This window comes from Somniosus microcephalus, chromosome 9 (assembly GCF_052327205.1).
Source record: "Somniosus microcephalus isolate GS21.2 chromosome 9, FLI_Smic_1.0, whole genome shotgun sequence".
NCBI classification, from domain to species: domain Eukaryota; kingdom Metazoa; phylum Chordata; class Chondrichthyes; order Squaliformes; family Somniosidae; genus Somniosus; species Somniosus microcephalus.
Window position 1 is genome coordinate 108,623,893 of NC_140995.1, and position 27,136 is coordinate 108,651,028.

The window sequence follows — 27,136 nt, forward strand, 5'->3', positions numbered from 1 at the left end:
AGATTTAACCAGATTTGTGATTGATGGCTAGGACAGCTATGCACCAGGTATACTCGAATTTCCACCACTTATACTTAGTGGAGCTAAGATGAGAGCCCTACTAGGAAACAGTGATAGTTTTGCTGTGAATAGGGGCAATCAAAGATAGAGGTGAGGGAGTGATTAAGCAAGTCAACAGTTGGAAAAATTTGCAGGGCTATGGGGAAAAGGCAGGGGAGTGAGACTAATTGGATAGCTCTTTCAAAGAACCAACACCGGCTCAATGGGGTGAATGGCCTTCTGAGCTGTACGTTTCTATGATTCGAACAGTTGCAAAGGTGTCATGATGACTAGAGAGCCACAGGTGAGGGATTTAAAAATTTGAGATTGCAGTTACTGTATAAGGGACCTGAGGGAGAGTCCTTTCCATAAGCAGTTGATTGAAGTAATGGGATTGAAGGAGTGCAGTGATTGTGGGTGATAACGGAGGAAGGAAGTGGTCAGCGATATCAAATCAGCTGATCAAGTTCCTGGGTGCAGACAGGCCATGAGAGATGGTGAGGGGTAGCCAAGGATAATATGAGTTTTTATGAAGGGTGAGATTGAGATAGGATAGGAGGGTGGTGAATTTGAAGGTATGGGGCAAGGGATGTTTAAGTGAATATTGAGGATTAGGAGTCACTTGGTGCAGAGGCAAAGAAAAGAGAGCAGAGAGTATATCTTGGAGAGGAATTCTGCATGGGGCTTGTGGGGATGGTAGATGATGAAGATTTTAAATGAAAGGCATGAGGGATTCAAATTTTTTTTTATTCACGGGATGTGGGTGTCGCTGGCAAGGCCAGCATTTATTGCCTATCCCTAATTGCCCTTGACAAGATGGCGGTGAGCCGCCGCCTTAAACCGCTGCAGTCCGTGTGGTGAAGGTATTCCCACAGTGCTGTTGAGTAGGGAGTTCCAGGATTTTGACCCAGCAATGATGAAGGAACGGCAATATATTTCCAAGTCCGGATGGTGTGTGCCTTAGAGAGGGGCTTGGAGGTGGTGGTGTTCCCATGCGCCTGCTGACCTTGTCCTTCTAGGTGGTAGAGGTCGTGGGTTTGGGGGGTGCTGTCGAAGAAGCCTTGGCGAGTTGCTGCAGTGCATCTTGTAGATGGTACACACTGCAGACAATTTGCACCTGTGGTGGAGGGAGTGAATATTTAAGGTGGTAGATGGGGTACTGATCAAGTGGGCTGCTTTGTCCTGGATGGTGTCGAGCTTTTTGAGTGTTGTTGGAGCTGCACTCATCCAGGGAAGTGGAGAGTATTCCATCACACTCCTGACTTGTGCGCTGTAGGTGGTGGAAAAGCTTTGAGGAGTCAGGAGGCGAGTCACTCACCGCAGAACACCCAGCCTCTAACCTGCTCTTGTAGCCACAGTATTTATGTGGCTGGTCCAGTTAAGTTTCTGGTCAATGGTCACCCCTCGGATGTTGATGGTGTAATGCCATTGAATGTCAAGGGGAGGTAGTTAGACTTTCGCTTGTAGGAGATGGTAATTGCCTGGCACTTGTGCGGTGCGAATGTTACTTGCCACTTTTCAGCCCAAGCCTGGATGTTGCCCAGGTCTTGCTGCATGCAGGCACAGACTGCTTCATTATCTGAATGTAATACCCACTGGAAATGTTATGTACGCTAAGAGTGGTTATCAATCTTTAACTTAGACACTGTATTATCATTGTTATAAATCCCTGGGTTAAAGTTGCCCATGTGAAGGTACGGCAAGAACTTTTAAGGACACAATGTGACTAAGAGCAGACTTTCCATAATTCTGCACCAGTATCAACTGTTGCAGACAGTGAGGCTGCGCAGTCTCCAGGCAGAAACCCCAGGAGGAAGGGGTGGAGTCGGGTTTTTCGAGCGGGAAACGGGAGCGACTGGAAGAAAAGAGGGCAGGAGCTCTGAAAAGAGGGCTCAGGAGGCAAATGGCTGCCGCATCCCGTCCCGGGCTTCCAAACTCGGCCGCCGCCCTTCGTATTAGTAGCTCTGCATCCAGAACTCAAAGTGGGATTCAGTGATCGTGAAGAGAATTCAACGAAGGGGTTCGGAGTCGTAAGTCTTGCAGACATTATACATACCATGAGCTCCAACTTAAGCGCGCCAACGAAAGAGTGCACTCGAATTTGGACACAGGGACAGATTCTCCTTTGAATCCCCATGAAGGAGAATGTATGTTTATTATGTCTAGATTCATTCTAATGTATGCAAATGTCTAATTTAGGTCATTGACCCGTAATCTTCTTGTACTGTCTGACGTTAAAACTATAAAGTAAGATAATTAGAATTAAGCCATTGTAGTAGTGATCTCCTTACTGGACTATAGAATACTGTCTACAACAGAGACCACATCTCACATATATCTAGAGAACCGTGAAGGGGTTACATTTTGGGGGCTCGTCTGGGATTGTGGTCTATTTATGTCAGTAAACTAACAGTATTGAATGCTCATTGCTAAGAGAGTGGTTTGTGGTTTCTACTGGGCTGTTTGAGCATAAAAGATGGATGTTATTGAGGTTGAAGCTTGGTGCAAACGGAAGCAGATAGCTACTACCCATGCCATTGTGCTGAATGGTGTTGCTAACGATGACCCTGATGATGTCTTGCTAAGGGCTCTGAATTGTGTCAAAGCCTTTGGAAAGGTTAGGATAGTTGAGCGCTGCTTGGATACAGCTACCAAGAAGCAGTTTGTGTTGATCCAGACATCAGAGAACCTGAGAGGTCATGGTTTACCTGAGGCAGTTGGGCTTTCTGAAGAGGCTGGTCCCTGGCCAGTTCAGTTTGTCCCTATTACTACTAAGGAAGAAGAAGGGTTTCAGACCAAGTTGTTGTCATTCTTGAGACAAGAAGGAAAGACTGTTGCTGATGTCAAAGGTCTGATAGGTCCTTCGGCCCTGGATATGAACACTCAGTTGGTCAGTGCCATTAGTTCTCTGGTGGATAAATGCACCAACCTGCCCTTCGAGGCTCAGGGATACCGTAAGCTCCGTATGTTCTCAGGAGTGAGACCAACTCCCAGTGGGGAAGAGGAGTACGACGCCTGGGCTGAGCAGACCCTGCCTCTGCTAGAGGAATGGCAGTGCAGTGACAATGTGAAGAGGCAGAGAATAGTAGAAAACCTTAAGGGTCCTGCTGCTGACATTGTAAGATTCTTAAAGGCACAGAACACCTCTGCTACTTCCTTTGACTACATGCAGGCTCTAGAAACTGCCTTTGGAACTACTGAAACCATTTCAGATTTGATGGTCAGATTCAGAAGCACATTCCAGTGTGAGGGAGAGAAGCTGTCCAGTTATCTGCTGAGAATAGACAAACTGCTGCATTGTATGTTACGGAAAAGAAGGATTGAGTTGCCTGAAATGAATCGGTTCCGCATTGAACAGGTTGTGCGAGGTGCATTGCTCGAAGACGTGACTGCTCTTCGCATACGCATGACCCATAAGTTGCGAGATCCACCTACCTTCACTGAGCTGCTAAGGGAAGTCAGAGAGGAGGAGGATATGCTTCAGGCCCGGAATGTAGCAAAGAGTGCTGTGATGTCCAAGCTTGTGACTCCTGTTACAGTTCCTACTCCTAAGGGTGATGTCAACCCTGAGATGGAACAGCTGAAGAAGGAAATAAATGTCATGAGAGCCGAGATGGCATATTTTCGGTCTAAGCCCAACACAGAAAGGGATGACGCATGGGTGCAAAAGGTTGAACACCCTGCGAAGTCTAACAGCAAAATGAATGATTCCTCTAAAGGATATCCCCATGAAGGAGATAGACCTGGAGTCTTTTGTTATAACTGTGGAAAGGATGGACATTTCAAGCGAGAATGTAGAGGTGAGGAAAATCTAAAAAAAGTAAATGACCGTCTCATAAAACTTACCAAGAAGTCGGGAAACTACAAAGGGGCACAGTAACGGAACGGCCTGCTGTCCCTGTAGTTAAGACACGTTCCACTAAGTGCAATAATAGACGAGGGGATATGAAAGACATCATACCTGAAGGTTTAGTAGGGCCGAGTTCTGCTGTATCAATACAGATTGAAGGCATTTATACTAAAGCTATCCTCGACACGGGTTCTCAGGTTACCATACTGTACAGATCCTTCTATGACCGATACCTGACGCATTTGCCGTTAACCCCAATCAGTCTTCTGCAGATCTGGGGCCTTAGTCCTGCTGATTACCCATATGATGGCTATTTGTCGCTGTGGTTGGAGTTCTTGGAAGCTGATGTAGGGACCACTGAGACCATTGATGCACTTGTGTTGGTTTGCCCTGACCCCATGGTGAAAGGTGAGGTTTTCATACTGGTTGGCAGTAATACACCCATAGTGAGACGACTCCTGACAAGCTGCAAAGAGCAGGGAGGTGAAAACTTCTTGAGCACCAGACATATTCACCCTGTTTTCAAAAAGGCTTTTGAGAAACTGCCTGAACTTTCTTCCGACGTAGATGATAGCAAAAGAGGAACTGTGTGGTAATTTCGAGCCAAACCTATCACCCTGCGTCCTGGAGGAGTGGCTAGAATCCCTGGGATACCAAAATTCCCTGGAACGCCAGGTACTGAAGCCATTCTGATAGAGTCACCTGATGATCCTGCAGAAGAGTCACGGTTTCCAAATGAGCTTCTGGTGAGACCAGAGTTGCAGACCCCGACAGCTGTGATGTCAAGGAGAGTTACAGTGACCGTGAGGAATATGTCAGGCAAAGGAATCACATTGAGGAAAGGAATGCCGATTGCGCATCTGTTTCCTGTAAATGTACTGTCGTCACATGTGAAGGAAGAGTCCAAAGTTAACTCAACCGGAGATCTGACACCCTCCTCCTTCAACTTTGGAGATTCATTCGTTCCTAAAGAATGGAAGGACCGATTAGTCAGGAAGATGATGGAGCGGAGAGGAGTTTTCTCTACTCATGAGTTTGATGTTGGTTGTAGTAAGAGTACTCGCCATTCTATCAGAATTACCGAGGATAAACCCTTTCGGGAGAGGTCTCGATGGCTGGCACCAGCTGACATCGAAGCAGTGAGACAGCACCTGTCGCAGTTAAAAGAAGCTGAGATCATTACCGAGTCCAGGAGTCCTTATGCATCTCCTATAGTGGTGGTGAGGAAAAAGAACGGAAAGATTCGGTTGTGTGTGGACTTTAGGACGCTTAACAGACGTACTATTCCCGACCAATACACCGTTCCAAGAATTGAGGATGCACTGGCTTGTCTTAATGGAAGCAAGTGGTTCAGTGTGTTGGATCTCAGAAGTGGATACTACCAAATACCGATGAGTGAATCGGACAAAGAAAAGACAGCCTTTATATGTCCAGTTGGGTTCTACCAATTTGAAAGGGTGCCACAGGGAATTTCAGGCGCTCCAGCAACTTTTCAAAGAATAATGGAACAAACAGTTGGGGACATGAACTTGCTCAAAGTATTGGTGTACTTGGATGATATCATTGTGTTTGGGGCAACCCTTGAAGAACACGAAGCTCGGTTGCTGAAAGTGCTTGGTCGCCTGGAGGATGAATGTCTCAAGCTATCATTGGACAAGTGTCAGTTTTGCCAAACATCCGTGTCCTATGTGGGGCATATTGTATCACAGGATGGAGTAGCCACAGATCCATCCAAGATCGAAGCTGTTACCACATGGCCCAAACCGAACACAGTGACTGCCTTGCGGTCATTTCTTGGGTTCTGCGGATATTACAGGCGCTTTGTGCAGGATTACTCCAAAGTGGCCCATCCTCTGAATCAGCTGCTGGCTGGTTACCTCCCACCAGCCGAGAGGAAGAAAAAGGCTAAAGGTAAAGAGAACAAGGACTACTTCAAACCCTCTGAGCCTTTTGGTGTTAGATGGGATGAGAAATGCGAAGAGGCCTTCCACACCTTAAAGCAAAGTCTTACTCAAGCCCCCGTGTTGGCTTTTGCAAACCCACAGCTGCCATATGTGCTACACGGGGATGCCAGTCAAGAAGGGTTGGGTGGTGTGTTGTATCAGGACCAAGGAGCAGGGCTGAGACCCGTAGCGTTCATCAGTCGCAGTCTTACGCCATCAGAGCGTAACTACCCAGCTCATAAGCTAGAATTCTTGGCGTTGAAGTGGGGGGTGGTGGATAAGCTGCAGGATTATCTGTATGGAGCGAAGTTTGAAGTGAGGACAGACAATAATCCATTAACCTATGTGTTGACTTCGGCAAAACTTGATGCCACCGGCCACCGCTGGCTTGCTGCACTATCTGCTTACGACTTTAGTCTCAGGTACAGACCTGGGAACCAGAACATTGACGCAGATGCTCTGTCTCGTCGCCCACACTACCAGAAACCAGAGTGGAAAGATGTTGCTTCAGCAGATGTGAAAGTAATGTGTCAGATGTCCGTGGTATCTGGACCAAAGAATTCATTTCATGCCCGAGAGATTGACCACTTGGGAGCGTCAATGCATGCTGTTCCCCAGGCATTTTGCAACCTTTCCAGTTTGGATGTACAAAACTTACCCATGTTGTGTTCATCTGAAATATCCAAAGCACAACAGGAGGATCCTTGTATTCACGAGGTGTTTTCAGCTCTCCGTCTGGGTGATATTACACAGATCGACAAATCAAAACATCCTGACTGTCGTCTGCTCCTAAGAGAATGGGACCACTTGGAAATTAAAGAGGGAGTGTTGTGTAGAATCACTCGCCCACCCACTAAACCATGTCATTCACAGTTGGTCCTGCCTGAAAAGTACAGGGAAATAGTGATGAAGTCTTTGCATGATGACGCAGGTCATCTGGGAGTAGATAAGACCTATGGGTTGGTCAAGGACAGATTCTATTGGCCGCGTATGAAGTCTGCGGTTGAGGAGTTCTGCAAGTCCTGTGCACGTTGTGTCCAGAGAAAGACTTTACCTAAAAGAGTTGCTCCTCTGTTTCACATGCAACGTGATGGACCTCTAGACCTTGTCTGTATGGATTTTCTGTCCATCGAACCCGATTCCAGCAATACCGCAAATGTCTTGGTCATTACAGATCATTATACTCGCTATGCCCAAGCTTTTCCCACAAAGGATCAGAAAGCATCCACCGTTGCCAAAGTGTTGTGGGAGAAATACTTCATCCACTATGGACTGCCAAAGCGAATACACAGTGATCAAGGTAGAGACTTTGAAAGTAGACTTATACATGAGTTGTTGTCCATGCTCGGGATTGAGAAGTCAAGAACAACTCCATACCATCCTCGGGGAGATCCTCAACCTGAGCGGTTTAACCGTACTTTGTTAGACATGCTTGGAACGCTGGATTCAAAGCGAAAGAACAAGTGGAGTTGGCACATTGGACATCTTGTTCATTCTTATAATTGTACCCGAAATGACGCTACTGGTTTTTCACCGTACTACCTCATGTTTGGACGTGAAGCGAGGATGCCGGTGGATTTGTGTTTCGGAGTATCCAGTGATGGCACATCACAGAGAACTTACCTCAAGTATGTATCTGACATGAGAAAGGAATTGCAAGCTGCTTATGAACTTGCTGAGTCTGTTTCTGCCAAACAGAATAAAGGAAATAAGCAGAGGTATGACCAGAAGATCCAGTTTTCCCAACTCGTGCCTGGTGACCGAGTTCTCATACGGAACCTAGGACTTCAAGGGAAACATAAGTTAGCAGACTGCTGGGCTTCTACACCTTACATTGTTGAAAGTCAAATGTCACAACTACCTGTGTTTCGGCTAAAACCTGCAGGTAGGAATGGACCCATAAAAATACTGCACCGGAATCATATCCTGCCATTGGGACAGCAAGTGCGTCTGGATCCGCCAGCGGATAATGAGCCGACACCTAGTAGGAGAACCCTGCAGAGAAGAAGAAGGAAAAAAACGAGAAACCAGGAAAACTTTGTTCCAGAAGACAGAAAACCCATGACACAGTGTGTGGATCATGAGGAACCTGATGAGTCGGAAGATGAAGAATGGGATCTATGGTACGACCTCCCAGAAAGACGCATAAGACAGAATCTGGATGAATTGTCTGAACCATTTAGCTCAGACTTGGACATGGTCTGGGAAGAACCAGATGCTTCCGAGAAGGAGATAAAAGAGACTGAAAGGCATGATAACAAAGGAACCAACGCCTCCAACGTAGTTGAAGGAACTGAAGACAGGGTATCCGAAATAAGGAGCTCACAGCGAGTTAAGAAGGTTCCTGAAAGATTGACATACAGTACACTAGGAGTGCCAAGTGTAATGATAGCCCCTACGGTTCGATATGTTACCTCCCTTTATACATGGTTGGGAAGCATGCAACCCCTTATGTGTAAAGTTCATTAGTCATGGGGACATGCCTATATTTGGTAGGGGGGGAGTGTGATACCCACTGGAAATGTTATGTACGCTAAGTATGGTTATCAATCTTTAACTTAGACACTGTATTATCATTGTTATAAATCCCTGGGTTAAAGGTGCCCATGTGAAGGTACGGCAAGAACTTTTAAGGACACAATGTGACTAAGAGCAGACTTTCCATAATTCTGCACCAGTATCCACTGTTGCAGTGAGGCTGCGCAGTCTCCAGGCAGAAACCCCAGGAGGAAGGGGTGGAGTCGGGTTTTTCGAGCGGGAAACGGGAGCGACTGGAAGAAAAGAGGGCAGGAGCTCTGAAAAGAGGGCTCAGGAGGCAAATGGCTGCCGCATCCCGTCCCGGGCTTCCAAACTCGGCCGCCGCCCTTCGTATTAGTAGCTCTGCATCCAGAACTCAAAGTGGGATTCAGTGATCGTGAAGAGAATTCAACGAAGGGGTTCGGAGTCGTAAGTCTTGCAGACATTATACATACCATGAGCTCCAACTTAAGCGCGCCAACGAAAGAGTGCACTCGAATTTGGACACAGGGACAGATTCTCCTTTGAATCCCCATGAAGGAGAATGTATGTTTATTATATCTAGATTCATTCTAATGTATGCAAATGTCTAATTTAGGTCATTGACCCGTAATCTTCTTGTACTGTCTGACGTTAAAACTATAAAGTAAGATAATTAGAATTAAGCCATTGTAGTAGTGATCTCCTTACTGGACTATAGAATACTGTCTACAACAGAGACCACATCTCACATATATCTAGAGAACCGTGAAGGGGTTACATGAAGAATTGTGAATGGAACTGAACACTGCAATCATCAGCGAACATCCCCACTTCTGACCTTTATGTTGGAGGAAGGTCATTATAGAAGCAGCTGAAGATGGTTGGACCAGGGACACTGCCCTGAGAACTCCTGCAGCGATGTCCTGGGCTGAGATGATTAGCCTCCAACAACCATCTTCCTTTGTGCTAGGTATGACTCCAGCCAGTGAAGAATTTATCCCCTGAATCCGCTGACTTCAATTTTATTAGGGCTCCTTGGTGCCACCCTTGGTCAAATGCTGCCTTGATGTCAAGGGCAGTCACTCTCACCTCGCCTCTGGAATTCAGTTCTTTTGTTCATGTTTGGACCAAGGCTGTAATGAGTTCTGGAGCCGAGTGATCCTGGCAGAACAAAAACAGGGCATTAGTTAGCAGGGTATTGGTGAGTAAGTGCCCTTGATAGCACCGTTGATGAAATATTCCATCACTTTGCTGATAATTGAGAGTAGGCTGATCGGACGGTAATTGGCTGGATTGGATTTGTCCTGCTTTTTGTGGACAGGACATGCCTGAGCAATTTTGCACTTTGTCGATAGATGCCAGTGTTGAAGCTGTACTGGAACAGCTTGGCTAGAGGCGCGGCTAGTTAAGTCTTCAGCACTGCAGCCCGGATGTTGTTGGGGCCCATAGCCTTTGCTGTTTCCAGTGTGCTCAGCCGTTTCTTGATATGACATGGAGTGAATCGAATTGGCTGAAGACTGGCATCTGTGATGGTGGGGACCCGAGGAGAAGGGTGGAAAGGGGTGAGGTGCTCGAAGGTGGAAAAGATCCCGGGTTAATTTGGGGGGGTTGGGGGGTGATGAGGTCCCTGCTGGTGAAACGTATAGTGGGGAGCCTCTGTGAGGAGGAGTGAGTTGCCAGACGAGATCCATATCTCTTTCAGTGCCAGGTTGGCAATACAATCATCCTTGATGCGGTTGTGAATGGCAAAGGCCTAATTCACAAGTTAACGGACATTGAGCAAGAATGGTGATTTTTGTTCCAATTGCAGGGTATGGAGGAGTTGTGGAAGGCAGGGTAAGTGGATGGGAAGGAATTTGAAGACCCAAAGAATATGTAAGATAGTGAGTGAGAGCGCAGGATAGGGCAGTTGCTGCTATTAGGAAGGCAACAACAATGATCCCCGCCAAGGGAGTTACAGAGCAAAGCCATGGGTTCATTAGTGAGGATTCAAACTTGGGACAATGCCAGCAGAGAAGGTAGGCCATAGATTAATGGTGGGTGGGAGTAGGGATCAGGAAGGACTTCATGCTGGAGAAGGGGGAGATGAAAGGTGGCATGCCTGGGTGATGGAAAGAGGATATGAGTGCCCAGGAAGGGAAATTGGAGTAATAGTCTCTGGTCTGGAGCAGCAGCCAAGATGCTCACACAAATGGACACAAAGGGAAGTCTGAAGTTACATAAACCAGACTATTCATTCATGTACTGTAAGAATAGGTTTAGCAGGAAAAAGCTTGCATGACAGAATCAGATGACCTCATACAGGTTGGACAAAAGGTTGGACACATCTGACATGAGGTCAAGCTCTCAGTTGAGTAGGAGCCTTATAACATTCCAAGCTAGCTGTTATTCTAGTTGTACTAGATCCAAAGATTGAGACAACGTTATGGTGAAATCAATCTTAACAAAAAAAGCTGGCAAGGATTTCCTGTGAAACATATCCCAGATAAGCAATCATATCACAGACAGGCAATAAACTGAAAAACAGCTCATTGAATCATTGAATAAAGACTTTGATACTTTGGAAAATGTGGTAATACAGGGATAAAGGCTACAGCAAAATAAGAACAATCTAACACATAGATGGGTTAAAAATATCACGTAGCTCTGCAGTAAGTGATGTTTGAGTTTGTGGTAAATGTAGACGGTTAGATGACTATCTACATAATTGCTTCAGAAGTCCATGGCAAGCTGTCCTAACTTACACCACTCCAAGTATATCAATCTTTACTAGGGGACTATAAAAAGATAGTCCACTGTGGTTATTCAACAACATTGTTTGAGTGTGATGACCACTCTAATATTTAACCCTTGGGCTGCAGCCAATTCCAGGGAACCTCCAGCATCCCTGGGCCAGTTGGTCACTTGTGGCTCCACTGTGACTTAGAAACTAATCCTAATATTTTCGTAATAAAACTACACAGATGTCAGGAGTAGCTTTTATTACTGTAATATCAAACCTGAACAACAAAAATAACCACCAAAACACAATTTTAAATAAATAAAATAATGTATCAATTTAATTCTTATTTCATCTTCCACATTCTGTCTCTCCTAATTCCTATTTTTATTATTTTAACTTCTGTTTTATATTTTTATTCTCCCTCATTCAAAACTTAATTAATTACATTTGTCTTTCTCCTGACTTCCAGTGTCTATTTTGGAGATAGGAGCAAGTTCTGAAAAATTGGGTCCATGGGTCAATTTTCCTACCAACAGAGTACACCGATCCCTAACATTGACATGGTAACACATTGAATCAGGAAGAAGCTCTGCTGAATAAGTACACTTATCAGCAGCTCATGAACCCCAAAAGTGGCCTCTTTATTTATTTACATTTTGAATATTGAAAATGAAAATTCTGCCAAGGAGCAGAGTGATCGGATTATAATCCGACCCCAGGATTCATACACTCTATTAATTATTAGAGCCCAGTTGTTTCCCGTTGCTGATGTTTTTGAGAAACCACTTTGTTTTTCCTAAAATTTTAAATACAGCGATTTCAACGTTGGAACACACTAACCTGGCTTTAGTTTGTTACTGTATCATGGCGGTACTGCTGGCACAATAGGAAAAGTAGCCAAGAAGCAGCGGTGCAGGGGCCTGAGCGTCCTCAGTCGGGTAATAGAATGCATGTGACCTGAGTAGAGGAGCAGCCAGAAAACGGGTACAACGGTGAAGGTGGTGTTGAAGGAGGAGAAGCCAGGAAACAGGCAATGTTGACAGTCCTCCAAAGTGGAGAAGCAACAGAGTAAACTTCTTGAACTGCATGGCAATATTGCTTGTATATAATATTGTAAATGGGTAATCCATTCATTGTATATAAGCAATATTAACATGGAATTACACTGCATGCAAATCAGGACATTTCAAGATACTCATTTGTCAGAAAAGATACATTATAATTGGGGGTTTTATATGCATGGTGTAATACTGTCCATGGTAAACTTGACTGAATCTAAAAGTGACCAAATGTACTGACAAGCTTTCAGGGCAAGAGACTGCTTGGCTATAACATGATGTGCTGGTATTTTTCCTTCAAAAGATAAGATCTTGAAAATTCTGTGAGAACCACGAGTCAACAACCTGCAAATGTAAAAACAATGACTCTCCAACCCTTGAATGTCTGGCTTTGGTTAACTAAGCGTCAAAACTGATAGAGAGAGAAAAAACAATGTTAATCACACAGTTTGGGATACGAATGCTGTGGGCGAGTTGCCAAGTTTTGGGGTATAAGTGATATCGTGGGCTGACATTCGTGGCTGCAGTCGATGGCGACCTGGTCAGTTGCCAGTTAAAGTCATACGTCTCGTCATCATTGAATTGACCTCTCATCTGGTGTTAATATGTATGTGCTTTTGCTTATAATCACCTGAGCTTAAAGTAGATTTTAGATGCTTGCTTGTAATAAGTACATGAATTGAGTACATAAGAACATAAGAAGTAGGAGCAGGAGTAGGCCATACGGCCCCTCGGGCCTGCTCCGCCATTCAATAGGATCATGACCGATCCGAATCTAGACTCACGTCCACTTCCCTGCCCTCTCCCCGTAACCCCTAATTCCCTTATCTGCTAGGAAACTGTCTATCTCCATTTTAAATTTATTTAATGTTGCAGCTTCCACAGCTCTCTGAGGTAGCAAATTCCATAGATTTACTACCCTCTGAGTGAAGAAGTTTCTCCTCATCTCAGTTCTGAAAGGGCAGCCCCTTATTCTAAGATTATGCCCCCTAGTTCTAGTCTCGCCCATCAGTGGAAACATCCTCACCGCATCCACCCGATCAAGCCTCCTCACAATCTTATATGTTTTGATAAGATCGCCTCTCATTTTTCTGAACTCCAATGAGTAGAGTCCCAACCTACTCAACCTTGCCTCATACGTCAACCCCCTCATCTCCGGAATCAACCGAGTGAACCTTCTCTGAATCGCCTCGAGAGCAAGTATATCTTTTCTTAAATATGGAAACCAAAACTGCACGCAGTATTCCAGGTGTGGCCTCACCAATACCCTGTATAACTGAAGCAAGACTTCCCTGTTTTTATACTCCATCCCCCTTGCAATAAAAGCCAAGATTCCATTGGCCTTCCTGATCACCTGCTGCACCTGCATACTAACTTTTTGTGTTTCATGCACCAGGACCCCCAGATCCCTTTTACTGTAGCACTTTGCAGTTTCTCTCCATTTAGATAATAACTTGCTCTTTGATTTTTTTCTGCCAAAGTGCATAACCTCACACTTTCCAACATTATATTGCATCTGCCAAATCTCTGCCCACTCACTTAGCCTGTCTATGTCCTTTTGCAGGTTTTTTATGTCCTCCTCACTCACTGCTTTCCCTCCCATCTTTGTATCGTCGGCAAACTTAGATATGTTGCACTCGGTCCCTTCCTCCAAATCGTTAATATAGATTGTAAAGAGTTGGGGTCCCAGCACTGACCCCTGCAGAACACCACTGGTTACTGATTGTCAGCCCGAGAACGAACCATTTATCCCAACTCTTTGATTTCTGTTAGATAGCCAATCTTCCACCCATGCCAGTATATTACCCCCAATCCTGTGATTTTTTTATCTTGATCAGTAATCTTTTGTGTGGAACCTTGTCAAATGCCTTTTGGAAGTCCAAATACACTACATCCACTGGTTCCCCTTTATCCACCCTGTATGTTACGTCCTCAAAGAATTCGAGCAAATTTGTCAAACATGACTTCCCCTTCATAAAACCATGCTGACTCTGTCCTATTAAATTATGTTTATCCAAATGCTCTGTTACTGTTTCCTTAATAATGGACTCCAACATTTTGCCAACCACAGATGTTAGGCTAACTGGTCTATAGTTTTCGGCTTTTTGTCTACTTCCCTTCTTAAATAAGGGTGTTACATTAGCAGTTTTTCAATCTGCCGGGACCTTTCTTGAGTCCAGGGAGTTTTGGAAAATAATCGCCAATGCATCCACAATCCCTACCGCCACTTCTATCAAGACCCTAGGATGTAGGCCATCAGGTCCGGGGGATTTATCCGCCTTAAGTCCCATTATTTTACCGAGTACCATCTCCTTAGTGATTTTAATCGTGTTTAGCTCCTCCCCCCCCCCCCATTGCCCCCTGTTTGTTCAGTGTTGGGATATTTTTAGTGTCCTCTACTGTAAAGACTGATACAAAATATTTGTTCAGCGTCTTTGCCATCTCCATGTTCCCCACCACTAGTTTCCCGGTCCCATCCTCTAAGGGACCAACGTTCACTTTAGCCACCCTTTTTCTTTTTATATAGCTGTAGAAACTCTTGCTATCTGTTTTTATATTTTTTGCTAGTTTACTTTCATAATCTATCTTCCCTTTCTAATTAATCTTTTAGTTATTGTTTGCTGGCTTTTAAATGCTTCCCACTCTTCTATCCTCCCACTAGATTTGGCTACTTTATATGCCCTTGTTTTCAGTCGGATACTATCCTTTATTACTTTACTAAGCCACGGATGGCTGTCTTTTCTTTTACTCCCCTTTTTCCTCAGTGGAATATATTTATCTTGAAAGATGTGAAATATCTCCTTGAATGTAGACCACTGCTCTTGTACCGTCTTACACTTCAATCTGTTTTCCCAGTCCACTTTAGTCAATTCTACTCTCATACCTTCATAGTCTCCTTTATTTAAGCTCAGTACGCTGGTTTGAGATCCAACTCTCTCACCCTCAAACTGAATTTGGAATTCAACCATATTATGGTCACTCATTCCAAGGGGATCCTTTACTAGGACATTTTTTATTAATCCTGTCTCACTACACAGGACCAGATCTAAGATTGCCTGCCCCCTGGTTGGTTCAGTTACATACTGCTCAAGGAACCCATCCCTAATACACTCTATGAACTCTTCCTCAAGGCTGCCATGCCCAATTTGATTAGTCCAGTCAATATGAAAGTTAAAATCCCCCATGATTATAGCTGTTCCCTTATTACAAGCCCCAAATATTTCCTGATTTATACACCGACCAACAGAGTTGCAACTGTTAGGAGGCCTATAGACTACGCCCACTAGTGACTTTTCCCCCTTATTATTCCTTATCTCCACCCAAACTGTTTCACTATCCTGATCCTTTGACCCAATATCATTTCTGACTATTGCAGTGATTCCATCCTTGATTAACATAGCAACCCCACCTCCCTTTCCTTCCTGTCTGTCCTTCCTAATTGTCAAATACCCTTGTATGTTTAGTTCCCAGTCATGATCATCTTGCAGCCATATTTCCGTAATGGCCACCAGATCATACCCATGTGTAGTTATTTTTACCGTCAACTCGTCTATTTTGTTACGAATGCTGCGTGCATTCAGATAAAGAACTTTCAAATATGTTTTCTGACAATTTATTCCTGCTTTTACCCCTTTTACTACTTTACCATTATACATTCTGTCCCTTCCTGACACGCTCTGGTTTTTAATTCTCCCACTGCTACCTTGCTCTATTGCCTTCTCCGCTGTCATTTTTATTTTTCGCTCTCTTAAAACCTCCCCCCCACTAATTAGTTTAAAGCCCTCTCTACAGCCCTAGTTATTCAATTCGCCAGGATTCTAGTCCCAGCACTGGCCAAGTGAAGTCTGTCCCAACGGAACAGCTCTCTCCTGTCCCAGTACTGATGCCAGTGTCCCAAGAAGCAAAACCCATTTCTCCCACACCAGTCTTTGAGCCACGCATTTAACTCTCTAATTTTATTTACCCTAGCCAAATTTGCACGTGGGTCAGGTAGTAATCCAGAGATTATTACCCTTGTGGTTCTGCTTTTTAATTTGGCCCCTAGCTGCTCAAACTCCCTCAGCAGAACCTCTTTCCTTGTCCTATCTATGTCGTTGGTACCAATATGGACTACGACAACTGGATCCTCCCCCTCCCACTCCAAGTTTCTCTCCAGCCCAGAGGATGTCCTTAACCCTGGCACCGGGCAGGCAACACAGCCTGCGGGACTCTCGCCTCGACTGCAAAGAACCCTATCTATCCCCCTAACGATACTATACCCTATCACTACAACATTTCTTTTAATTCCCCCCACTTTAATGGCTCCCCCGCTACACCGTGCTGTGGCCAGGTTGCTCATCCTCCCCACAGTCCCCGTTCCCATCCTCACAGGGAGTAAGAGCTTCAAACCTGTTGGACAAGAGCAAGGGCTGCAGCTCCTCCAACACTACCTCCTGGATCCCCGTACTTGCCTCACTTCTAGTCGCACCATCCTGTCCCTGGCCACGGACTACATCTGAATTAATTAATCTAATTGGTGTGACTACCTCCTGAAACACAGGGTCCAGGTAACTCTTCCCCCTCCCTGATGTGTCTCAGTGTTTGAAGCTCGGACTCCAGCTCTTCAACACGGAGCCGGAATTCCTCGAGCAGCCAGCACTTACTGCAAATGTGATCACCGTGAGCATCAATGGTGTCCACCAGCTCCCACATATTGCAGCAGCAACACATCACCTGATCTCCCATTCTATGTAATTAATTAAATTTATTAATATTTTTAAATACCCTCTGCCCCGATTCTAGATGATGAATATCACACCTTAGAAACTATAAACCACAGAGTTTAAGTTTAAAAAGAGAGAAATACTCACCAACCAATCACTTACCTGCTTTCTGGTGACGTCACATTTCGATTATTTTTTACCTCTCTCCTTCCCTCTGAGTTCCGAGTTCGGAGACTGGTACGCCTTACTGGTCTCTGGAGCCTTTTATAGCCCCGCTGCCGCTGCTGAATTCCCGCCGACGCTGTGAGGCCTTACCTGGTCTCTGGAGCCTTTTATAGCCCCGCTGCTGCCGCTGAATTCCCGCCGATGCTCTGAGGCCTTACCTGGTCTCTGGAGCCTTTTATAGCCCCGCTCTGCCGCTCGAGTTTCCCGCCGACGCTCTGAGGCCTTACCTGGTCTCTGGAGCCTTTTATAGCCCCGCTCTGCCGTTCAAGTTTGTATTCTGGTAATTACTTGTAACCTCTTGTTGATTTTTAAGTAAAAGAAGTTTTGCAGATTCATTGGGTTTTGTGTTGTTTGTTCCACGGGTCTGAACTCTATAAACTGTCAGACAATCAGAACGTCTTACAGATTATTGGCGCCCGAACAGGGACCCGTTCGGAGCAGATAATGGCAAAGACAATGGATGAGTTAGTCACTAGGTTTGTGACAGCGAAGTTACCCCTCAAAGAGGGGTGGGTACGGGTCATTATAGACAGTGATGATCCAGTATTGGAGGCTGAATAGTGGTCCATGTGTCAGCAAAGGTTAAGGAAATCCATTTGTTTATTGGCCTATCAGAGGCAGGTTACATCTGATGAAAGGGTAAAGATCAAGTTAAGGAAGGAAACAGACGAAGAAAGGGAAAGTAGAAACAGGCTCGAGGAAAAGTTAGAACAGGAGGAGATGTGATATAATAAAGAACAACAACTCGAGAGCCAATGTATAAATAATCAGAATCAGTGTGATGCCTTGTCAAAAGAACGATCCAAACAGAGACATCGGTCAGAGCAGGCAGAAAAGATCAATGAGGACCTGAAGGTTGCATTTAGGGTCACCCAGAACCAGGCTCCAGAGGAACGGAGTGCTTGTGGGGACCACACTGAATGTAATAAGCGGATTAACGAGTGGGAGATAAAGAGGGAAAAAGATCCAAGTTGCAGGCTAACCAAGCTGAAAATTCGGCAAAGAAAGGAAAAAAAGAGGGATTTGGGAAGCCAGGAAAAGCTGCTGAGATGACGATTTCAAAGAAGGAAAAAAGGAAACTTAAAGTTTTACCGACACGGAAGCTATCAGCGTCTGTGCTGAGACAAATAAAACACAAGATTTGCTGAGTGAAAGGAACCTTAAAGAATGCTGGAATTTCAGTTTGTGAGAAAGTGTGTGTTAAAGTGTGGAAGTTTTCCTGACTATGAATTTTACAAAGTTACAGTATTCCTTTTGTCTGAAAGTCTATTTTTGAAAGAAATTGTCTGTTGTGTTTGTTTTAGCTCCACCCACTTTTCTGTATATGGAGCTAAAGCCATTTAACCCTTTGTTGGATGTTGGCAGTTTTAAGAGTGTGGATGTGTTAAATATGTTTATTTCAATTTATGATTGTGCACCTAGAAGTGGGAGAAACTTTGTGATTTGCATTTTTTAAGTTAAAGACACTGCTGTGGATATATTTTATCTGGGACGGCTTGTACAGCAAACTGTAGAAGCAGTTTGCTTTACAATAGATAAGCTTCAGCCTTGAAGTTACAGTTACCATGGTTTCTAATCATGTCTGGTAGAAATGAGTTTGGACTTTTTGAAAGTATTTTGTTTTAATTGGATTACAAAAAATAGCTATTGTTTGATTTTATTTTAAATCAATTTGAACATTTACAAAGCACTTATATTTCTTAATTTGGTTACAGCAAGTCCGAGACGCCCACTTTCTAAATTTTTGACAAGTAGCCAATGGTGAAATAAAGAAAGGAGAAAAGGAAAAGTTCTGTCTGAAGTGATGCCTGAAAAGAACTTGTATCAATGTTTCGAAGCTACAAGCTGAGGGAAGCTTCTCCTTGATATTGGTTTGAATTGAATTGGAGTTATTGAGGTTAATTAACCTGTTTAAACCAGACTTTTATTGTGGCCACGGTGAAATTCTGGTTGGTGTAAATTGTGTGAAAGCCTCTCATTCCGGACATGAGGCAATCACATCTATAACTGATATTTTTGACATTTCTGATCAATTTCAAGTATGGGTGACCAGGGGTAAAAAATAGAAATGCTATTGTTGTGTGTGGAGTTGTTTTTCAAAAGGTTTGTAGTAGTAACACAATTTTAAAGGCACAAAGATTTTGTTTTAAATTTACCTGAAAGCTGCGAGAAGCTGTGTGATACAAGTTGACATTGATTAATGGTATCTGGGTTTGTCTTCTTTTGAAAAATGTTAACTAACCTATTAAATTGTGAAAACCAAACTGTCTTTTTTGATCAGCAAAGTTTTTTTTAAGATTTACGTGAAGTGACACAATTGCGTGCGTCTGACAATTTGCTCCACCTTCTTACCAACCTGCAAAGGAGTTAACCCTTTCCGCTGACAGCTTTTTTTTTCAATTCACCACACAACAACTGAATGAAATTTAAAGATATTGGACATTATTACATTTAAGTTTCTTAATTTTAAGTGAATATTTCCCCACATTGACAGAAGGGAATCAGGAATTGACGAATTAACCCATTGGGCTCGAAGGAAAATCAAGGGGCCAGATGAGTGTTGATGGTGCAAGATTACCAGGTGGGTAGAAGTCTTCCAGTGCAAGTCGGCCACAGCCTCATGCATGGCCAAGACCCTAGTTAGAGAGGTATTCTCCAGATGTGGTAGAGTCAGGCCAAGGAAGTCTTTTACAGGTGGGAAATGGCATGTGACCCACAACCCACAATCATCGGGAATTGTGGAAAGAATGAACCGTACATTGAAGCTGGCTCTGCGAAAGGAATTAAACAAACAGCACACTAAGTGGGATGAGGTTTTTTTAAATTCATTTTTGGGATGTGGGTGTTGCTGGCAAGGCCAGCATTTTATTACCCATCCCTAATTGCCCTTGAGAAGGTGGTGGTGAGCCGCCGCCTTGAACCGCTGCAGTCCGTGTGGTGAAGGTACTCCCACAGTGCTGTTAGGTATGGAGTTCTAGGATTTTGACCCAGCGACGATGAAGGACTGGCGATATACTTCTAAGTCAGGATGGTGTGTGACTTGGAGGTGGTGGTGTTCCCATGCGCCTGCTGCCTTTGTCCTTCCAGGTGGAAGAGGTCGCGGGTTTGGGAGGTGCTGCCGAAGAAGCCTTGGTGAGTTGCTGCAGTGCATCTTGTAGATGGTACACACTGCAGCCACGGTACACCGGTGGCGGAGGGAGTGAATGTTTTAAGGTGGTGGATGGGGTGCCAATCAGGGAGGCAGCTTTGTCCTGGATAGTGTTGAGCTTCTTGAGTGTTGTTGGAGCTGCATTCATCCAGGCAAGTGGAGAGTATTTCATCACACTCCTTACATGTGCCTTGTAGATGACGGAAAGGCTTTGTGGAGTCAGGAGGTGAGACACTTGCCGCAGAATACCTAGCCTCTGACCTGCTCTTGTTGCCACAGTATTTATGTGACTGGTCCAGTTAAGTTTCTGGTCAATGGTGACCCCCAGGATGTTGATGGTGGGGGATTCGGCGATGGTAATGCCGTTCAATGTCAAGGGGCGGTGGTTAGACTTTCACTTGTTGGAGATAGTCATTGCCTGGCACTTCTGTGGTGCGAATGTTACCTTGTCCAGGTCTTGTTGCATGCGGGCATGGACTGCTTCATTATCTGAGGAGTTGTGAATGGCACGGAACACTGTGCAGTTATCAGCAAACATCCCCATTTCTGACCTTATGTTGGAGGGAAGGTCATTGATGAAGCAGCTGAAGATGGTTGGGCCTAGGACACTGCCCTGAGGAACTCCTGCAGCAATGTCCTGGGGCTGTGATGATTGACCTTCAACCACCACAACCATCTTCCTTTGTGCTAGGTATGACTCCAGCCAGTGGAGAGTTTTACCCCCGATTCCCATTGACTTCAGTTTTACGAGGGCTCCTTGATGCTACACTCGGTCAAATGCTGCCTTGATGTCTAGGGCAGTCACTCTCACCTCACCTCTGGAATTCAGCTCCTTTGTCCATGTTTGGACCAAGGCTGTAATGAGGTCGGGAGCCGAGTGGTTTTGGCGGAACCCAAACTGGGCATCAGTGAGCAAGTTATTGGTGAGTAAGTGCCACTTGATAGCACTGTCTGACACCTTCCATCACTTTGCTGATGATTGAGAGTAGACTGATGGGGCGGTAATTGGCCAGATTTAATTTGTCCTGCTTTTTGTGGACAGGACATACCTGGACAGTTTTCCACATTGTCAGATAGATGCCAGTGTTGTAGCTGTACTGGAACAGCTTGTCTAGAGGCGCGGCTAGTTCTGGAGCACAAGTTTTCAGCACAATAGCCGGGATGTTGTCGGGGCCCATAGCCTTTGCTGTATCCAGTGCGCTCAGCCATTTCTTGATATCACATGGAATGCATCAAATTGGCTGAAGACTGGCTTCTGTGATGGTGGGCATCTCAGGAGGTGGCCGATATGGATCATCCACTAGGCTCTTCTGGCTAAAGATAGTTGCAAATGCTTCAGCCTTGTCTTTTGCACTCACATGCTGGGCTCCACCATCATTGACGATGGGGATACTCATGGAGCCTCCTCCTCCCGTTGGTTGTTTAATGGCCCACCACCATTCACGACTGGATGTGGCAGGACTGCAGAGCTTTGATCTGATCTGTTGATTGTGGGATTGCTTAGCCCTGTCTATAGCATGCTGCTTCCGCTTTTTAGCGTGCATGTAGTCCTGTGTTGCAGCTTTGCAGGTACGCCTGGTGCTGCTCCTGGCATGCTCTTCTACGCTCCTTATTGAACCAGGGTTGGTCCCCTGGCTTGATGGTAATGGTAGTGAGGGATATGCCGGGTCATGAGGTTACAGATTGTGGTGGAATACAATTCTGCTGCTGCTGATGGCCCACAGCGCCTCGTTGATGCCCAGTTTTGAGCTGCTAGATCTGTTCTGAATCTATCCCATTTAGCATGGTGGTAGTGCCACACAACACGATGGAGGGTGTCCTCCAGTGTGAAGATGGGACTTCGTCTCCACAATGACTGTGCGGTGGCCACTGCTACCAATGCTGTCATGGACAGATGCATCTGCGACAGGTAGATTGGTGAGGACGAGGTCAAGTAGGTACTTCCCCTAATCCTTATGTAGTAACAAATCCAAAGGAACGGGTCACTCCCCTCATGAATTGGTAACGGGGAGACCCAGGCGAACCCCCACACACCTGTTGGTTTCCGCTCTGACTGATAAACAAATTAAAGAAGTCACACGGGACAAATTCCTGAGTGACCTGTGGGGAACTTTAAAGGAACAGAACTTGAGAGTTGCCCACAACACTGGGAAGGTACACCAACACAATCGACTACACCTGGCTCCAAGTAAACCCCAGGAATGGGAAGTGGAGAGCCAGGTAATGGTACGAAACTATGCGAGGGTGAGAGTTTTTGAACTCCTCTACAAGGGGCCATATAACATTATTGACAAAGCTAGTCCTATGGTATACGCGGTTCAGTTACCTAAGAAAATCAAATGGTTTCACATTAACCAGATGAAGCTTTTTCAGCTCACTAGCAGGTCAAGAAGACAACAAGCCAAGAGCATGAGCATGGTTAGCTGGATTTACCCTCTCCAATGGGATGATGAAGAAGGGTTGCCTAATGGGACACCCCCACCCAATGAGGCGCCTTGCCTGAAGTGGCACCTCCACAGATACAGTATGATTCAAATGAAAGTGGACAGGACATGGAAGCTGTAGAAACCTCCCCGCCCCAGGTCCGGAACCACCTCCTATCCGCAGACGATTCCAACAGACCCCTCCTACCCCACGACGTAGTAAAATAAATAAAAAGACCCCCTTGACGTATCATCAGTGGTAGGGGTGAGAAAATTGCCCAATGCAGAAAAAGAAAAGTAGGAAGTCCCATTTTGTTTTGTTTTGTTTTAAAAAATACATCAGTATTGAGAGCCTGAACTGTATAAAATGAAGGAATTATTCTGGCCAATGATCAGAATTCTGCTCTATCTTGAAGTTTCCATGTCAGCCTATTCGGCATATTGGACCAACACTAACTATTTTCCCTATAATAGGTCAATTGCAGTTGCCCCGGAGACACCATCCCAGGACGCCACTCGAAACATTACCCTCCAGTACATCAAGGGTGATTGCGAAAATGCTTGTTCAGGGAAAGTATGGGTTACCACCTATGAGGTTCAGGGAGGTAGGGAGGGCAAAGATTGCCCCACCAGGCCAAGGGTGTGTTTTTTACAAGCAGAACCAAGTGACCATTCAAGGCATTATCAGATAGGGAACCCTCGGGGGAATGTAGGAAACCCGACCCAATCCCGAGCAGCGGGAGACACTCTGTTATGTTGACCATGGTGGTGGCAAGAGCATGAGGGAATCTATGAGTGAGTAAACCCTTCGGTCATCCAACCATACTTCCGTATTCACAGAGCCGCTTTGTGGAGCTCCCGTCCACTGGATAGGCGGGAAAAGTACCCAAGCGTATGGAATAGATGACAGGGGTCCCTACCAATGGTTCATGGGTGGGGAGGTGAAGTAAGATATTAAAAATTGGATAACAGGGCAAGACAAACCAGGATTCACTTGCAACATCAATATACAAGGTGGAGGGAATGGGTTAATTCATGCTCTTGAGTTGAACAATAGAGGTCTGTAAAATTGTATAAACCCAGTTAAGTTTTAAACATGATTAAGGGTCAAATGCTGAGAGATTAAAACTGCCAGAACAACCCCTGGAAAGATTGAGAGATGTATGGGTTCGGCCAAGCGAGTCACACCTATGCACTTAAGGGTCTGTTTAGTGTAAAACACAACAGGGTTCTATTCTTCAAAGTATATTGAGGATTAACTAAAGCGTTTTTGCTTTGCAGAAGTGACCCAAGAGTGAGACAGAAAGTCTGCGGATTGCCCGCTTTAAAAGGAACGATATCTTAAGAAAACACTTAAAACAGACCAAACCATCTGACCACGGCAAATGGATGGTTGTAAAGTAATTAAGATGAGGCCCATGGTCACAAGAGGTGACGGGACCAACTGATAACAAAATGTGAGATTTGTAAGCGACTGGAAGGATGGAATGTCACGGTTTTATAATTACAATTTAGCTATAACTCTGTATATGCTAATAAGCTTATCCCCGCCTCTAGGGCAGGGCCTTAATTTTTGTATAACTGTGTGGACTTTGAGAAGCTTGTTGGAGTTGGATTCAGACGTGTCTGAAAGGCTCTCCCCCAGGCCTGAGTAAACTGTTTTGACTTCAATTAGTTGGTCTGTCTTTCTTTCAACAAGCCAGTGACGTCGACCTTGTATATCATTTGGTCCGCACTTTTGGGGGCTTACATCAGGAGGGAAGACCATGTAGGGGTTCAAAGGGTTGCACACATTATCATGTGCAGGAATGTAAAAACGGAATAATACACACGGTAGAATTGAAAGTCCGTCCTAAACTTCCCACCCTACGAATAAAACACAACCGCAGGAAGAACAGGAAACCCGGGTTGTCTATCCCACTCTCCGGGGCTGACAAATGGATTCGTGGTAATCCCAACTTGGATGATATTGTACCATGATGTGCATCACGAGGTGGTACCTGCGATATTAAATCTGACCGAGGTGGGAATACCAAACCGGTGCCAAACAGAAACAGCACGGTTATACGGGAGAATCGTGCGGGAATTAATAGAAGGATTTTGGGAAAGAGCCAGCACATCTTTGGCGGAATCGGAATTAGAGCCATTATATCGCAAGGGCTCAGGAGATGGTAATGGATTTAATAGTAACTTTGGGGAAAATACTGTGATCACTGAAGGAAACAATGTCGGTTATGGGGTTAAAGGGGACCATATCAGAACGCGACGGGGTCTGATAAATGATGCATATGTTTTTAGTACCGATCCTCCCTTGTTAATAGCCTTGATTTGGCTGGTTTGGATCAATCCGTAAAGGCAGTTAGAAATCGTCTAAAAGAAATTCTGAAATGAACGGTCTGGCACAAGAGGAATTGAAGGAGGACCAAATTATGACCGTTCATCTGTAGAACGTGGTTAACTATTTAGAATCCCATGCTAAAAAGATAAACCAAATTTTAAAGGAGAATCTGAATGCCTCTAGTGAGGCCGTGCGAAATGATGTTTTGTGTAATGTATGGATCCTGGTTCGTGGAACAAGCCCGTGAAAACCCGCAGCGCATTGCTGAAGGGAAACTTCCCTTGTGGGCGAATGATTGACATCTGAGGGCGATGTCCACTTATCAATTTACCATAACTATGTGCCAAGTCAGGGGGTTAGTACAGGTCTACCCGGTAAAACATGAATGTCATTTGCAGGAACAGAATGACATCACCTTATTAGGGATGGTATTGTATTATCCCATCCTGCACCTAAAGGCGACCCCAAATCTTCTACTCCACGTGGAGAATATAGGAGTACGTCAGGGACACCACTTAGTAAGGTATGACGAACCCCCGCAGTATGTGACCCGGGTGGATGGGACCACATCAGTGGCCCCAGATCTTACCGGGTGCGCACAAACTCGGGATACAATCATCTGTCCTTATGATATGATAGAACATGCAGCTCCTGCATGTGGATTTGATTGGGATGGGGTAGAATGGAACTGCACCATGAAAGTAGTTGTAGGAAAGCTCTTCCCCGTACAATCTGCGTACCGAGGGAAAGGTGTCACCACCATACACCGGGAATACCAGTATGGTAACCACCTGACTTGTCCCATTGTGATGGAAACTTTTTGCTTTACCCCAGTCCAACCTGCAAGACTTGGTGCGCGGGTTTTATTAAGCATTTATTCGCATAGGCAAGTAGATATCACTGTAGAAGATGAATTAAAAGAGCAATTACACCAGTATGTGACTCAATTCGGCTATGACATTCCACCTCTACCAGAACACCTGGTCGAAATAATGCAGCGAGTTAGTCAGTCTCAAAGCACTTTTATACCTTGGCCCAGGAAAACCTGAACCTGCGCAAAGAAATATCTAGGATTGGGGATGATTTGGCTTCGTGGGATATCGGTATGAATATCGAGGTTCACTCCTGGATAAGAATTACCTCCCATGTTTTAGTCGTTGTTCAGTTGGTGATTGTGTTATACTTACTGATAATAACTTGTCGAGTCAACAGACGCCACAAGCAGCAAGCATTGGTCAAGCTGTTACAGAAGACCCGGAAAGACGAGGACGACGACAACGTATAAGTGTCTGTGACCTTAAATTCAGGTACAGACACTTGAAGGTGGATTATGTAATACTGTCCATGGTAAACTTGACTGAATCTAAAAGTGACCAAATGTACCGACAAGCTTTGAGGGCAAGAGACTACTTGGCTATAACATGATGTGCTGGTACTTTTCCTTCATAAGATAAGATCTTGAAAATTCTGTGAGAACCACGAGTCAACAACCTGCAAATGTAAATACAATGATTCTCTCCAACCCTTGAATGTCTGGCCTTAGAAACATAGAAAAATACGAGCAGGAGTAGGCCATTCGGCCCTTCGAGCCTGCTCCGCCATTCAATATGATCATGGCTGATCCTCTATCTCAATACCATATTCCCGCTCTCTCCCCATACCCATTGATGCCTTTTGTGTCTAGAAATCTATCTATGTCCTTCTTAAATATATTAAGTGACTTGGCCTCCACAGCCTTCTGTGGAAGAGAATTCCACAGGTTCATCACCCTCTGAGTGAAGTGATTTCTCCTCATCTCAGTCCTAAATGTCCTACCCCGTATCCTGAGACTGTGACCCCGCATTCTGGACCCCCAGCCAGGGGAAGCATCCTCCCTGCATCCAGTCTGTCTAGCCCTGTCAGAATTTTATACATTTCAATGAGATCCCCTCTCATTCTTCTAAACTCTAGTGCATACAGGCCTAGTCGACCCAATCTCTTCTCATACGACAGTCCTGCCATCCCAGGAATCAGTCTGGTGAACCTTCACTGCACTCCCTCTATGGCAAGTATATCCTTTCTTAGGTAAAGAGACCAAAACTGCACACCATACTCCAGGTGTGGTCTCACCAAGGCCCTGTATAACTGTAGTAAGACATCCTTGCTCCTTTACTCAAATCCTCTTGCAATGAAGGCCAACATACCATTT

General features: G+C 44.9%; 1 long non-coding RNA gene across 1 annotated transcript in view; it reads left to right on the top strand.

The window, feature by feature from the left end:
* Positions 1–24,281, top strand: part of LOC147112584 (uncharacterized) — a 48,313-nt gene extending 24,032 nt beyond the window's left edge. Inside the window, exon 2 of the long non-coding RNA XR_015079525.1 lies at positions 23,892–24,281. This is a non-coding gene — a long non-coding RNA (uncharacterized LOC147112584). The remainder of the gene's footprint in view (positions 1–23,891) is intronic.
* Positions 24,282–27,136: the final 2,855 nt, after the last annotated feature.